Source organism: Aedes aegypti, chromosome 1, assembly GCF_002204515.2.
Source record: "Aedes aegypti strain LVP_AGWG chromosome 1, AaegL5.0 Primary Assembly, whole genome shotgun sequence".
Lineage (NCBI taxonomy): Eukaryota > Metazoa > Arthropoda > Insecta > Diptera > Culicidae > Aedes > Aedes aegypti.
Window position 1 is genome coordinate 76,808,971 of NC_035107.1, and position 15,768 is coordinate 76,824,738.

A 15,768-nucleotide genomic window follows, 5' to 3' on the forward strand; every position below is an offset into this window, starting at 1 on the left:
ATTTGGGAATTCATCCGATAGGTGGCGCTAGTGGAAATAAATCTTCAATCTGCTCTACCTCAAGAGTGACGTCACTATTTGCGCTGCATAAGAACAGCGGGAGAATGAAAGAGAGAACTAGTGGCACGCATCAATGATCTGCGCCACCTTAGTAAAATCCATCACATTGGATTCGACCAGCTGACAGTGAGTGAACGTCATCCGGACGGCACTCGGCAGGGGTGTACATCGACCGACAGTGTGAGTGACTAGTGCGTTACTCTGCCTGGCAGATCTGGAATGTTCAAGCTAAAAGATAATCGAATGTTCTAGCAACCTTCGGAAATGGTATAAAAGGCCCGGCTAATGGCGAAGTAGTGAATTCACGTTCAATTCAATTCAAATTAAGAAACAGTCCCCAGTTCGCTATCGTAGGCTTCTGCTGGTGAACGAGGCGATCAGTAGCGATCAGCCCATTCTCCCTGGTCAACAAGGTGACCAGACGAGGAGACCCCAGCCGATCAGCGAGTCGATCGGTGCCAACGGTGACATCCTTGCCACCGGCGAGGATACCAAACAGTGTTGAAACTCTATCTCAATCGAGCGAGTGAGATTCTTGCTGATCTTCGAGAAGATCGGTACCGTCGAAGTCTTCTACTGGTCAACGAGGCGCATAGTAGAAGCATACGTTCTCCCTGGTCAACGAGGTGACCAGTCGAAACAATCCTGTCAAATAGCGAGGGGTTTAACACCATCGAAGCCCTCTACTGGTCAAAAAGGCGTACAGTAGAAGCAGGACCGGTTTACCTAGATCATGGAGGTGACTAGTCGAGAATTTCCCTCCGTTCAACGAGCCGATTGGTAGTATTGGATCTCAAAGAGGCGACTAGTCGATGAAATTCCACCGATCAACGAGAGAATCGGTTCGAAGAGCGACATTCTTGCCACCGGCAAGAACACCAAAAGAGGGAGAAGCATTTATCGGTCTGCGAAATGATTGGGAACAGCGAAGCCTTCTGCTGATCAACGAAGTAGAAGCAAAGCTCGTTTTCCATAATCAACGAGGCGTGCATTAGATACGGTATCTGTGTCCCGTAGTCAACGAGGTGATCATTCGAGAAAGTCCGACTAGTCAGCGAGCCGACTAGTTTGAGGTATCCCTGTCGATCTACCCCATGAGCTACTACTCGCCGAGAGCTGTGATACCCCGCATGGATGAGATACAAAAACTTATCCATATACGTGACCAAGACACCCGAAAGATCACGTGTATCATTCATAACCTGGAGAAGGCGGAAGATGACCTGTCCAAGACGAGATCTTCACTGCTGCAAGCCTACGAGAAGATGCTGGATATGTCGTATCTGTCGGATCTAGCCTGATTCCGGCTCTATATATGAACGGACTACGAAAAATATCGAAAGCCATGGGCCAGAAAGATTGTTTCGGTACTTGGTGTGGAATATTGTACGGAAATATTAACGCGTGTGATTAGTGTATCCGAATCCTACACTATCGAGAGTACACGAGTCTTCATCGGGAGATCCTGAAACGGGTTCCGGCGACGGAGTTCAAGGAGCATGATGAGTTGCAAATAGGGTTTGACCAGCTTCATACAGAAGCGCTGCTGAAGATCGAGCAGCTATCCGCGTGTTAGGCTGGCAAATTGGCAATAGATGAGAGTGAATGCCTACACGGAAAAAAATTCTGCTCCTGGAATCATGAATAAATCATGAATATATATATTCATGGTCCTATTTTGTTTAGAAAAGAGTGCCATGAATATGGATATTTATGATTTCATGAAAAATTTTCGTGGTTTCAGGAACACATTTTTACCCGTGTAGTTTTGGAAAGCTTCCAAAATAGGCAGCGGGCAGAGTATGGCCATGAGAAGCGCTCTGACACGTCCAGCGTTGAAAAGCCACATTACGTTGTGACGATAAAAAAATTGGAGTCCATGCACACTAGTGTGGGACAAAATTTAAATTCTCGCTCCAGTCCACTTTTTGGGTTCCATTTAGGTCCCATACCAACTGTGCAAAATTTCAGTTCGATCGTAGAAACTATATTTTAGCGCCAGCCGTTCAAAGTTTGTATAGGATTTATTATGAGAAAACTTACTTTTTCAAAGAAAAATCGCCAGAGGTCGCTCATTGACCTCAATAAAAATTATGAACTCAGAACTCGATAGGTATTTCTACGATGAAGAATATTGCCGAAGACCGCGAAACAATCCGACACTTGTGAAAAAAGTTATTCAATGAAAACCTATTGGCAAGGCAACGTGATTAACACGTAAAGGAATAACAATAATAACAAAATCGGGCAAAATTTCCAAATAGTCTATGCCTTATAACTTTTTTTACAAGCATCGGATTGCTTTGCAGTCTTCGGCAATGTTCTTCATCGTAGAAATATCTATCGAAATTTGTGTTCAGAATTTTTAAAGAGGACAATGAGCGACCTCTGGCGATTTTTCTTTGAAAAAGTAAGTTTTCCCATAGTAAATCCCATACAAACTTTGAACGGCTGGCGCTAAAATATAGTTTCTCCGATTGAGCTGAAATTTTGCACAGTTGGTATGGGACCCAAATGCAAACCAAAAAGTGGACTGGAGCGAGAATCTAAATTTTTCATATAACCGTGTCCCAGGCTAATGCACACTCATCCATCCATCAAAAAGCAAACCAACCGCACTGGAATCCCTTGCAATCCACCAGCTGATCTGCGAGTTAGACTGCTGTCAGAGTCCGCTCAGAGAGGGCTCTTTGACACACCAAGAGAAAAAACGCCGTATATGCCTAAAAAACCCGAGATCCTGTCGCAATATAATCCACAGAAACTCGTCAAGCCGTCCAGCGTGAGCACGTTCGTCGTGTCTTCGGCAAGCGAAGATCGATTTTCAGGATCCGGAGTCGTTACCGGTCGAAGTTTGCTCAGATCTTGCGCGGATGAGCCGAGTGATACAGTGGCACCTGCTCGAGTAGCCAAGTCCCATGCTAGTGAAGTTTCCCTATTCCTAAGGCATTCCGGATTCATCGTCTGCCAGTGCCCACCAATGGCCTCCGAGTCATGCAGAGCCGAGTTACTCGAACGTAGCACGTGCTGTAGCCTTAGGTGCAGGAGCCTCATTGCTTGTAAGCGCACGGGAGCGCTGTACATCGTGAGACCTTTTTTGGTGCGCCTTATTTTTCTTGAGATGTGTCTCACTGCGGTCTCATGCGCTCCGTCACATGTGCTGTTTAAAATTCAGCCAATAATTGAAGTGATTTCAAAAGTTTTCAACGAGGATCGAAATTGTAACTTTTGAATCGCGAGTCTTCGATCATATCATGTAGGCCATCTAGATACCTGCATAATGAGGCGAAAATATCTGTAGAGGCTCTTCGTTATTAAGCAGTTGTTTCACAACTTGGATACCGATGGCGAGCCATAGCGCCGAGCAGCGCATGTGACGAGTCTCCCCGAGAGCACATCACCTAGCGCGCGCTTTCAGAATTTTAGTGAGCCTCCATCTAGCGCAGCACACTAGGATTCCGATGAGCTGAGAGACGGTTTGGTTGGAGGCTCGTCAGTACATTTATGTGCTCCTGAGAAATATGTAACTCTACTCGAACGCATCCCGACTGACAACGAACCGTAGAAAGTTCAAGAGGAGCAAGTATTCTCCGATTCGCCCAGAGTAGGGTCACCTAAACGTACTGCGATGTCCAACATGCCAGCAATCAAGGAACATCAGCGAAATGATTGTCTTGAACACCATCAGGAGACGACTCAAGAGGAAGCGTTCGAAGAGCCAGTTGTGGATTCATCGATCGGTGGAGTGATGTGCCGATGAAGTGGGAACCGCTACCAAGAAGCAGTCCGCGTATTCATACGTTGGGACTGTGATTGTGAGGGTGATAAAGCAATGCTACCAAATTGCCTCATTAAATGTTGAAGGTTGTCACCGTTACTGTTCCATGGTGTATTTGTTTGTAGATGATAATTATTTGGCTTACATGGTGGCTGAGGGAATAAAACTTCTCTTGAAGGAACTGCATGCGGTGCTGAGAGATTGGACGGTGGCACGAGTGATCTCGCAGACGTTGACGAATACGATCGCCGACGTTGACGAACAAGATCGCCGGCTCCAACCATGGTGAATGAAAAGCCCACTTTGATTGAGCTCTCTGGCCCGTCCAGTGTGATCCGATATGGTTACCAACGAGTCTCCGGCTGCCAAAGAGGTATCAGAGTCTGTTCGAAACTTTCTGATCATCCTGTGCGACCCAACTTCTTCACGAGGTGACATCTGCTGTACAACCGGAGTTCGGCCATGAAGAGCATTACCTGGCATCCAGTGGAAATCTAAAAGATGGCACTGTGGTCAACCAAGTGCAACCCATTCAAGAAGAGCACGGCAGGCTGTCGTTGCACGGCAGCCATTGTGTGTAACAACAGTTACCAACAAAATGAAGCTCGATCAGGAGGAGCATTCCCAGCAACCATCGAACGTGAAGACATCACAAAGTCGGCTGATGCTCTTCACTGACCCAGAATTCGACCTGCGTCGGAATATGTGGAATTGTTAGAAAGAACTTACAACATGTCGGATGGCGCTCCAGGTCTGTATAATCAAAGGACAACGAAGAAATGGCGCATGAAACCAGCCAAGCCGCTACCTGCAACATTTGCAAGCCATCCGAGCTCTGTGCAAGTCGAATGTCCACCCGGCTTGGGAAAATCACACGTCGAAATAGGTTCATCTATCTACGCCTTCCTCGCAAGCAGCAAAGGATCGGTTTTTTTCCTGGCAAGACTGCATTATAACCCATGTAACCAATGAGCACTTAAGCTAGCATTCATATAGCATTATATGCGTCTACAAAACAAGGCATCAAATGCTCATAGAACGTATAGCTGCCATAAGTGCTTCATCAAAGCAGGTTTTGGCGAAATAACGGGCTGCTTTAATGCATCACCTTCAGAAACGTTGCATCTGAGTGTCAAAATAGTGTAACGCCTCCGTGAAGATCAAAACAAAACAAAAATATTTCTCACTATCTTTCTCTTTCTCCTCATCGTAGCTGTCTAGGATGTTTCTATTTTTGTTGTGAGGTTGTTTTGTATTACTCTAAATCTTCGATTGGGACTTGATACCATGATCCGACGATTTATAGAGGTGGAATGAGGATGAAGCGCGCTGCAGGATAGGCTACAAACGGTTTGATGGTGCGTAATGATTATCTACCTACTTAAACAACATCTGCACAGCTACTCCATCGTCGAGTACATCAGTCTACCGTGCAGAATATGTTTGATTGGGATAATTTTGGATACGCGCTGACAACACCTTAATGATTCATGGGAATTGAAAATCTCTTTCCATAGTAAGCTCAGCTGGTAAGATATTATTTTCCTATGGAATAAGTGCTATTATAATCCCCTGTTAAAAGTAGAACAGGATCTTTTTCCACAAGAATAATTTTCCTTCATATTAAAGTTTCCCTATTCGATCCGAAACTTCGAAGTCGCCAACATATTGAATTGAAAGAATCCAGCTTTTCTTCCTCGCACTCGTTGACAGATGCTTACGAGATGTATCGAAAGTGCGAATGCGATTAATTATCTTCGTAGCCGCAAACAGCCATAAAATGTCAAAAGAAGTTTCTAAAGTCGAAGCAAAAGTGCAAGAGAGACGGAAGATGTTATTAAATTGGTAACATATTTCCTGTACTCTTTCTACACAGCATTCGTATAGCAATGAAGAAGCATTTTGATTGCTCGGAAACGAAAATCGTTCGTGCAATTGAACTGCTTTTCAAAAACCACCAGATTTTTAACAGCATTGCTTCTGTCGATGTAATGCATCCAAGCAATCAATCTGCTCTGTAAGGGCAGCAAGCAGTTCCAGGGCTAAACATATTCCGTTGCACTGCTTATTCAAGTGCTTATTGGTTACCTGGGAACGATATGTCTTCTTCCAAGCAGTTGAGTCCAAAGCTGTGATGTTAAAGTCACCAAAACAGCTTTTGTGAGCGAATTTGACGGATAGCGCCGACAATTTTTGTCGCATAGGATTCATCGAATGTAGCGCGGTTGTTGCACCATGGCCAGATTCATTTCCCGAACGCGTGCACGGAAAGAAATAACAATTGTGATTAAAAAAAAAAAACAGTAGCGGAAAATCAATTGATGATCATTGTCAGCAATGGTAAATCGGTCTGATGTATTCTGCGCAGTTCATATGTATTTTCCACACGTTCTCCTATAATTGTTTTTAATCCACTTCGATACCGTCAATCCGCCCCCAAACTGGATGGCGTACACTCAGCTTAACGCAATTTATAATTAAGTATTGAGTTGTATATATTAGTATATATTAGTTGTGGTGCTAGAGGACATCTTGAAAATTCACTGAGATTCTTTCAGAAACCCTTCTGAAATTATTATATGTAGTTATTTCTTTGATCGCTCTGATTTTTCCAATAACCTCCTTGGGACTTCCTATTGGACTATCCCAGAAACCCATCTTGGGTTATTATGGAAATCCTTTCAGGATTCTGCTGTAAAATTCTGGAATTCTGCCGAAAATGATTTAATGATTGCTTTCCAGTGTAATGGAATCTATTTTAAAAATCTGGGTTCGGGGATTCTCACAAAATTTCTCGGGATTTCTTCTGGAAATCCAATCGAAATTATTATTTAAATTCTGATATTTTCCTCGTAATTCTTCAGTATTTCTTCCGTGAAACTCTTTGAAAGTTCTTCAAAATCCCTTTGAGATTCTTTCCGAAAAATGTCTTAGATTATACCTATTACTCTAGAATACTCTCGGAAAGACGCCTGAGACTATAATCAAAAAAATCTATTATTTCACTTCACTTTCTTCCGTGCAAATTCTTGGGATTCTTTCGGAAATTCCTCTGGAATTCTTTTGTAAATCCCAATGGAATTCTCCCAGAAATCCCTGTGGTATACTTCCAAAAATCCTGCTAAGAATCTTCCAGATGACGGGGATTTTTTTAAATCTTTATTTATGGAAATCATCCGAAAATTCCTCTGTAATTGTTTGTAAATCCTCCTTATATTCTTACAGAAATCCTTCTTATATTCTTACAGATTTATTGCTATTGATTTTATTGTTTCTGCCTGAGATAATTTTGTATATCCAGAATTTTTCCGAAAATTCCTTCGTGATTCTTTAGAATTTTTTTCTAAGATTTTTTGAGAAAAAAAAACTCTGAGATTCTTCTGGAAATTCATAAGGAAGTGTTTTTGATTTTTTTCGTGATTTATCATTGATTTTCCTTGAAAATTTTCTTAAATCCTTGGCAGAATTTTCTGAAAATCCCTCTTGACTTCAAATGGAAATCCTCCAAGAAAACTACCGGACAGCCACTGGGACTTTAAAAAAATACCTATGAGATTCTTTGATTACTGATTTCTTTTTCTGAGCATCTTTTGAAAGTGACTTTTAAATGGTTCTGGAAATTCCATTTGAAATTATTCCGTAAATCTTTCTGGAGCTCTTCTGGACATCGTAATTATTCTGGAAAATATTCATGAAATCGTCTGGATGTCTGTGACTTTTCATTGAATCTTCAGGGGTTCTTGCGAAATAACTTCTGGGATTCTTTTGGATATCACTGTAAAAAAACATTCAAAATCCATTCGAAATTCTCCTGAGATTGTTTCAGGAATTTACGAGAATCCTTAAAAAAAATTCCTTTAGAAATCTCCCTGATAATATTTTAGTGATTTCTCTGTGGTTCTTCTGTAAATCGACCTGGGATTCTTCCGGAAACCCTCCTTTAATTCCAAAGCAATTTCCAGAAAAAATTTCAGAAGGATATTTTTAAGAATCCTGTATATTTTTCCCTAAGAATCTCAATGTAATTAAACAAAATACCAGGACAATTTACCGTTCAATCCCACAAAAACTTCCGGTGGAATTCTTGAATGCTTATCATTCAAGCAGAATTCCAGTCGTATTTCCGGATGAATTTCGGCAGGTTTTACGGAAGAATCCCAGCAGAATTTCTTGAAAAATTCCAGTAAAATTTCTGGAAGAATCTTTGAAAGTTGTTTTGAAGTCCTCCAGCAGGATATCAGAAAGAAATCTGGGGGTATTGTAGAAGAATTTCCGAAAGAATCCTAGAGAGATAGTCGAAATAGTAACAGTTTTCTTGAAAAATTCAGGAAACTCCCAGAGTCTAGAGGTAATTCGGGAAGAATTTCTGCAAGAATACTTAACAGAAGGATTTGAAGGATCCTCAGAAAGATTTTCGAAAGTATCACAGAAGGCTTCCCGAAAGAATGCTAGAAAGATATCTGGAAGATTTCCTACAGAATTTTTGGAAGAGTCCCACACAAATTTCAAGAATATGGACGTAAAAATCTCAGTGGCATTTCTAGAATAATTTCAGAAAGATTTTCGGAAGCATCCTCGAAAGTATTCTAAAGGGATTCCGAAAGCATCTCAGGTGATTTCCGGAAGAATACCAGAGATATTCTCATAATAATCCCAGAAGTATTTCCGGAAAAAGGCCAGAGTTATTTTCGGAGTAATTCTCGACGAATTTGTAGTAGAGTCGTAGTACATTTTTTGGCAAAATCCTCTAAAAATATCCAGAATAATTGCATCAGGATTTTTGTTAGAATCTTCCATTGAATTTCCGAAAGAATCTTCGAGAATTTCGATTCGAATTTGATTTCCAGGATTTCAAAAGTAATCCTTAAGGAGATAAACGCAAACTCACATACAGATTTATGCAAATATTCCAATAAGATGTCCAGAAGACTCACAAAGGATATCCGAAAGAATCTCAGATATAGTACCGGAATGCTAACGATGTTTTTTAGATGAGTTCAAAAGCGATATCTGTAAGTATTCTGTGATTTCCAGAAGAACTTAGAGAAAAATCAGAAATAATCTTTAGATTTCCAGAACAATCCCAGAGAGGTTTTGAAGGATTCATAAGTGATTTAAGGAAGAATCCCAGGAGGGAAATTCCATAGAATTCTGGAGTAATTTCTGGACCAATGTCTTTTTATATGCTGTATCAATATTTACAAGTAATTATAATAAACAAGTATTTATGGAACAATAACAATTTTAATTTATCGCCATAATTGAACGACAATTTTAATTAGAATGTGCATCCACCACATCATCCCTCTCAGAAGGATTATGATTCTAAATATTTTTTTTGCGGTGATTCAGAATTGTAATCACATACTAGTTTAATTGTATGTGGTGTCATTCAATATTTAAAATAAGATTCGTTAAGCCGAACATGTTGATCCTTCGACATGAACCAACGAGCATTGCTTGAAATAATGAGATTTTTTCGATTACTTTGATTACTGATTTCTTTTTCTGAGGATCTTCTAAAAGTTACTTTCAAATGATTCCGAAAATCCCGTTTGAAATTATTCCATGAATCTTTCTGCAGTTCATCTGGACATCGGAATTATTCTGGAAAATATTCATGAAATCTTCTGGATGTCTGTGAATATCCTTTAAATCTTTCAGGGATTCTGGCGAAATAACTTCTGGGATTCTTTTGAATATCACTGTAATTTGGATTTAGAATTCTCATGGGATTATTTCAGATATTAACGATAATCCTTCAAACAGAAGTGATGTTTCTGTGAATCGCCTTGGAATTCTTCTGGAAATCCTTCTATAATCCCAAAACAATTCCCAGAAAATTTTTCAGAAGGATATTTTTAAGAATCTCAATAGAATTTCTGAAAAATACCAGAACGATTTACGGTTGAATCTCACGAAAACTTCCGGTGGAATTCTTGAATGATATCCGGAAGAATAACAGTCGTATTTTTGGATGAATCTTAGCAGGTTTTACAGCACAATCCCAGCAAAATTTATTGAAAAAATTAGAATAGAAAGATATCCGAAAAAAAAACTCCAACAGGATTTTTGTAAGAGTCCCAGGAGTATTTCAAAGATATTGGCGTAAAAATCTCAGTGGAATTTCTTGAAGAATTTCAGAAAGATTTCCGAAAGCATCTCAAGTCATTTTTGTAAGAATACCAGAGGCATTCTCATAGGAATACCAGAAGTATTTCCGGATAAAAATCTAGAGTTATTTTCGGAGGAATTCTCGAAGAATTTCTAGTAGAGTCGTACATTTTTTGATAAACTACTTTTACTTATTTGGCTTTACATCAATTATCTTGATAAAGCCTCGCCAACAATATTTCGCCAATTTCCTCGGTTCATGGCCGCTTCTCTCCATCCTCGACTGTGACCCACGCTCTCCAGGTCCTGGTGTACCTGATCAATCCACCTAGCTCGCTGCGCCCCACGCCTTCTTGTTCCGACCGGATTCGTGGCGAACACCATCTTTACAGGGTTGTTGTCCGGCATTCTTGCAACATGCCCTGCCCAGCGTATCCTTCCAGCTTTAGCTACCTTCACGATACTGGGTTCGCCGTAGAGTTGAGCGAGCTCGTGGTTCATCCTTCGCCGCCACACGCCGTTCTCCTGCACGCCGCCGAAGATCGTCCTTAGCACTCGGCGTTCGAAAACCCCAAGAGCTTGCAAGTCCTCCTCGAGCATAGTCCACGCCTCATGCCCATAGAGGACTACCGGTCTTATGAGCGTTTTGTACATCGTGCATTTGGTGCGGGTGTGAATCTTTCTTGACCGCAGTTTCTTCTGGAGCCCATAGTAGGCACGACTTCCGCTGATGATGCGCCTTCGTATTTCCCGACTAACATTGTTGTCAGCCGTCAACAAGGATCCGAGGTAGACGAACTCGTCCACCACCTCGAAGGTATCCCCGTCTATCGTAACACTGCTTCCTCGGCGGGCCCTGTCGCGCTCAGTTCCGCCAACCAGCATGTACTTTGTTTTCGACGCATTCACCATTAGCCCGACTCTTGTTGCTTCGCGTTTCAGGCGGGTGAACAAATCTGCCACCGTTTCAAATTTTCTCCCAATAATATCCATGTCGTCCGCGAAGCAAACAAATTGTCCGGATCTCGTGAAAATCGTGCCTCGACTGCTAAGTCCGGCTCTCCGCATGACACCTTCAAGCGCGATATTGAACAACAGGCACGAAAGTCCGTCGCCCTGTCGTAGTCCCCGCCGAGACTCGAACGAACTGGAGTGTTCGCCCGAGATCTTCACGCAGTTTTGCACACCGTCCATCGTTGCTCTGATCAATCTTGTGAGCTTCCCGGGAAAGCTGTTCTCGTCCATGATTTTCCATAGCTCTATGCGGTCGATACTATCGTATGCCGCCTTGAAATCGATGAACAAATGGTGCGTAGGGACCTGGTATTCACGGCATTTCTGGAGGATTTGCCGCACGGAAAAGATCTGGTCCGTTGTCGAGCGGCCGTCGATGAAACCTGCTTGATAACTTCCCACGAACTCGTTTGCTATAGGTGATAGACGACGGAAGAGAATCTGGGATAGGACTTTATAGGCGGCGTTTAGGACGGTGATTGCACGATAATTTTCACACTCCAGTTTGTCGCCCTTTTTGTAGATAGGGCATATAACGCCTTGCTTCCACTCCTCCGGTAGCTGTTCCGTTTCCCAGATTCTGACTATCAGCCGATGCAGACAAGCGGCCAACCTGTCCGGGCCCATCTTGATGAGTTCGGCTCCGATACCATCCTTGCCAGCGGCTTTGTTGTTCTTGAGCTGTTGAATGGCATCCTTAACTTCCCCCATCGTGGGAGCTGGTTGATTTCCGCTATCCGCTGTGCTGACGTAGCCATCGCCTTCGCTGTCCTGACCTTCTGTGCCTGTGTTCTCTGCGCCATTCAGGTGTTCATCGTAGTGCTGCTTCCACCTTTCGATCACCTCGCGTCCGTCCGTCAAGATGCTCCCATCCTTATCCCGGCACATCTCAGCTCGCGGCACGAAGCCTTTGCGGGATGTGTTGAGCTTCTGATAGAACTTCCGCGTTTCTTGAGAACGGTACAGCAACTCCATCTCTTGGCATTCCACCTCTTCCAGGCGGCGCTTTTTGTCCCGGAATAGGCGGGTTTGCTGTTTCCGCTTCAGTCTGTATCGTTCCACGTTTTGCCGCGTACCATGCTGCAGCATTGCAGCCCGCGCTGCATTCTTCTCCTCTAAAACCTCTTGGCACTCCTCGTCGAACCAATCGTTTCTTGAGCTCCGTTCCACATATCTGACAACGCTTTCGGCAGCGTCGTTAATGGCTGCTTTGACTGTCCTCCAGCAGTCCTCAAGAGGGGCCCTATCGAGCTCGCCCTCATCCGGCAACGCTGCCTCAAGATGCTGCGCGTACGCATTGGCGACATCCGGTTGTTTCAGCCGCTCGAGATTGTACCGGGGCGGGCGTCGGTACCGTACATTGTTGATGACGGATAGTTTTGGGCGCAGTTTCACCATTACCAGGTAGTGGTCGGAGTCAATGTTGGCGCCACGATAGGTTCTGACGTCGGTTATGTCGGAGAAGTGCCGTCCATCGATCAAAACGTGGTCGATTTGCGATTCTGTCTGCTGAGGTGATCTCCAGGTGTACCGATACGGGAGGCTGTGCTGGAAATAGGTGCTACGAATGGCCATGTTCTTGGAGGCGGCAAAATCTATCAGTCGTAGGCCGTTCTCGTTCGTCAGCCGGTGAGCGCTGAACTTTCCAATCGTCGGTCTGAACTCCTCCTCCTGGCCAACCTGAGCATTCAAATCTCCTATGATGATCTTGACGTCGTGGCTTGGGCAGCGGTCGTACTCGCGTTCGAGCTGCGCGTAAAATGCGTCCTTGTCATCATCAGTGCTTCCGGAGTGTGGGCTATGCACGTTGATTATGCTGAAGTTAAAGAATCGGCCTTTGATTCTTAACTTGCACATTCGTTCATTGATCGGCCACCACCCGATCACGCGCCTTTGCATATCACCCATCACTATAAAAGCTGTTCCCAGCTCGCGTGTGTTGCCGCAGCTCTGGTAGATGGTATGATTACCTCTAAACGTTCGCACCAATGCTCCTGTCCAGCACACCTCCTGCAGCGCTACGATGTCGAAACCGCGGGTCTTCAGTACATCGGAGAGTATGCGAGTACTTCCAATGAAGTTGAGAGATTTGCAGTTCCACGTACCGAGTTTCCAATCGCTAGTCCATTTTCGTCGCTGTGGTCTTTGCCGATTGTTCCGGTCCGTATTCTCTCGTTGACGTTCCTGTGCTGATGTGTTTTTACGGCTGGCTCGCAGGGCCTGACACCAACCCCCTAGATTTCCGGAGGACCATTCCCCCTAAATGTTCGGAGGGCCATAGTGCGCAGTTTAGCTTAGAGTCCTTCTCTGGCACTCGGACGATGATCAGCCGCCCCTGACATGGGGAACAGACGCTGTTGTGAGCCGCTCCTAACGTGGAGTACAGACGCTCCAGGTTTGCAAAAGCAAACCCCCCCTTCCCTGTCAGCATACGACCAAAGTTCCCACCGGGGGTTGGTTACCCGATCTTCCCCAAGGTTACTCGTACCCCGGCCAGTACCACGAGGAGGTAGGGATAGGAGTTGCTGGGCAAGAGGCTAAGGACCGCACAAAGGGGTCTATTTTATTCCTGCAGGTACGCGAGGTACCAATGGTACGCCATGCCCAGCCATTTACCGCGCCATTTTTTGATAAAATCCTCTTTAAATATCCAAATGGATTGCACCAGGATTTATGGTAAAATCTTCCATAGTATTTCGAAAACAATTTTCAAGAATTTCAAAGAATTTAATTTCTTGGATTTCCAAAGTAATCCTTAAGGAGATACACGCAAAATCACATACAGAGTTCTGCAAAAAAAAAAAAAATCCAAAAAGATGTCCAGAATAATCGCAATGGGATATCCGAAAGAATCTCAGAAGTAATATCGGAATGGTAACGTTTTTTTTGGATGAATCCCAAAGCGATATCTGGAAGAAAATTCAGAAATAATCTCAAGATTTTCAGCAGAACAATCCCAGAGAGGATTTGAAGGATTCATGAATGATTTAATGAAGAATCCCGGGAGACGCTCCCAAAGAATTTTAGAGTACTTTCTGGAACATTTTTTTTTTTCATATGATTTTTATATAAAAATACTTTGATTCAAATATATTTCTTGTGTAGCATTAAGTTTAACTACAGACATAGCTCGTAACATCAATAATAAATTAAATTTATAAATCTTTTAAACACATCCAAATTAAATAACAGTTCAAAGAGTAAAATACCATTCTCATGAGTTTTTGAGAATCATATGGTCGGTGTTTAGACAGACCAGACTAGATGAATTTTGGAGCTCTAAGGATACGTAAAGAACTCCATGAATTTTAAATCTTCCATGTTATTTTGATACAAATGTATCATCAAATAGATAAGTTCCATTATTACAGTAAATATCTATAATATTTTGATGTTTCCCATGTTTGGGGTTGTTAAAACAACAAGTAGCTACACTTCTTTCAGCAGTTGAAACAATCAGTTCCAGATCAGCTCAAGCTAAAATATATTTCTTATTAGCATCTTTAATAGTTCACATGATGGCGGTACTTACAATTTAGTGTAGGCTTATGATGTTTACGGTAGATGAAATGTTAACTATAGGAACGTATTATATACTGTAATAAACAGATTTGGGGTAACAAACGCGTCTAACAGATCGAGCCAGTCAACTTACATATTGTTCACTATAGCTTAAGGTTATTGTAGTTCTTAAATTCGCAGCACATATCAATTATATAATTCACCTACGGGATATAAATTTGAGGTTACTTGGTATTCAGTATCAAATTAGATGTAATTCATGATCTTACTGTCGCTCAATTTCAATCTGCGGTAGAGATGGTATAACTAATAATATTTAGGTGTAGGTAACTTGAAAATAGTATTTAAGTAACTAGAAATATAATTATATATTTGAGGCACTCTTCGATCAACACGCTTTTAGGAGTAGCTATCGTTCTAGATCTTGTTGTTATCGTCTATCCATGTCGTTTTTGCAGTTGTAGGCTTACCGCTTCGATTAGTGTGAGTGGTTGGCACAGGGCCGGATCGTATAAGAGTAAGACATTCAGCGTTGCCAGTTTGTGTCCTAACATTCCCGCCCCCGTAAGACTGCGTGTCTACAGCTGTTTTACCTGACTCATTCACATCAAGCAGCGCTAATTTACAAACTGGTCGCTTCATGAACCCCGAACTTGTTTGCACTATTGCTTGTCGTACTCGTCCATCTGGGCCTGGTTGCAACTCCGTCACACGCCCCCTTATCCAGCTGTTCCGCTTGGTGCTCTCTGCTATGAGGACTAGATCACCCGATTTGATTGGTTTTGTGTCGCTGAACCATTTAGTCCTTCGGCAGATTGTCGGCAAGTACTCCTTCAACCAACGGTGCCAGAAGAGGTCTGATTGATGTCGTACCTGTTTCCAATTGTTGAGGATTGCTTCACGATGATTGGTAGGAGTAGCAGGTGGTTGTTTAACTCCTGCCGAGCAGGAAGTGGTTTGGCGTTAGGGCTTCCTGTTCTTCTGAATCCAACGGCAGATAAGTTAACGGTCGGGAGTTAACCATACTCTCAGCTTCGGCTAGGAGCGTTAGAAGTCCTTCATCGTGCAGCTTTCGTCCACTGTCTATGTTCTCGATAGCGACTTTTACAGAGCGCACCATCCTCTCCCAAGCGCCACCCATGTGTGGTGCAGACGGAGGATTGAAAAACCATTTGGTATTGGCGTTAGTAAAGGTGTCCGCCAATCCGTTACTAATTTGCTCCCTAAGCTGCTTCTCTGCACCTTGAAAATTGGTGCCATTGTCACTGTAGACTTCTAAA

General features: G+C 42.9%; 1 long non-coding RNA gene across 1 annotated transcript; it reads right to left on the bottom strand.

The window, feature by feature from the left end:
* Window positions 1-14,384: 14,384 nt before the first annotated feature.
* On the bottom strand, window positions 14,385-15,076 carry LOC110674439. The gene is made up of 3 exons (XR_002498866.1): window positions 14,758-15,076; window positions 14,622-14,691; window positions 14,385-14,562 (listed from the first exon to the last, which is right to left on the bottom strand). It is a non-coding gene; the product is annotated as an uncharacterized LOC110674439 (long non-coding RNA).
* Window positions 15,077-15,768: the final 692 nt, after the last annotated feature.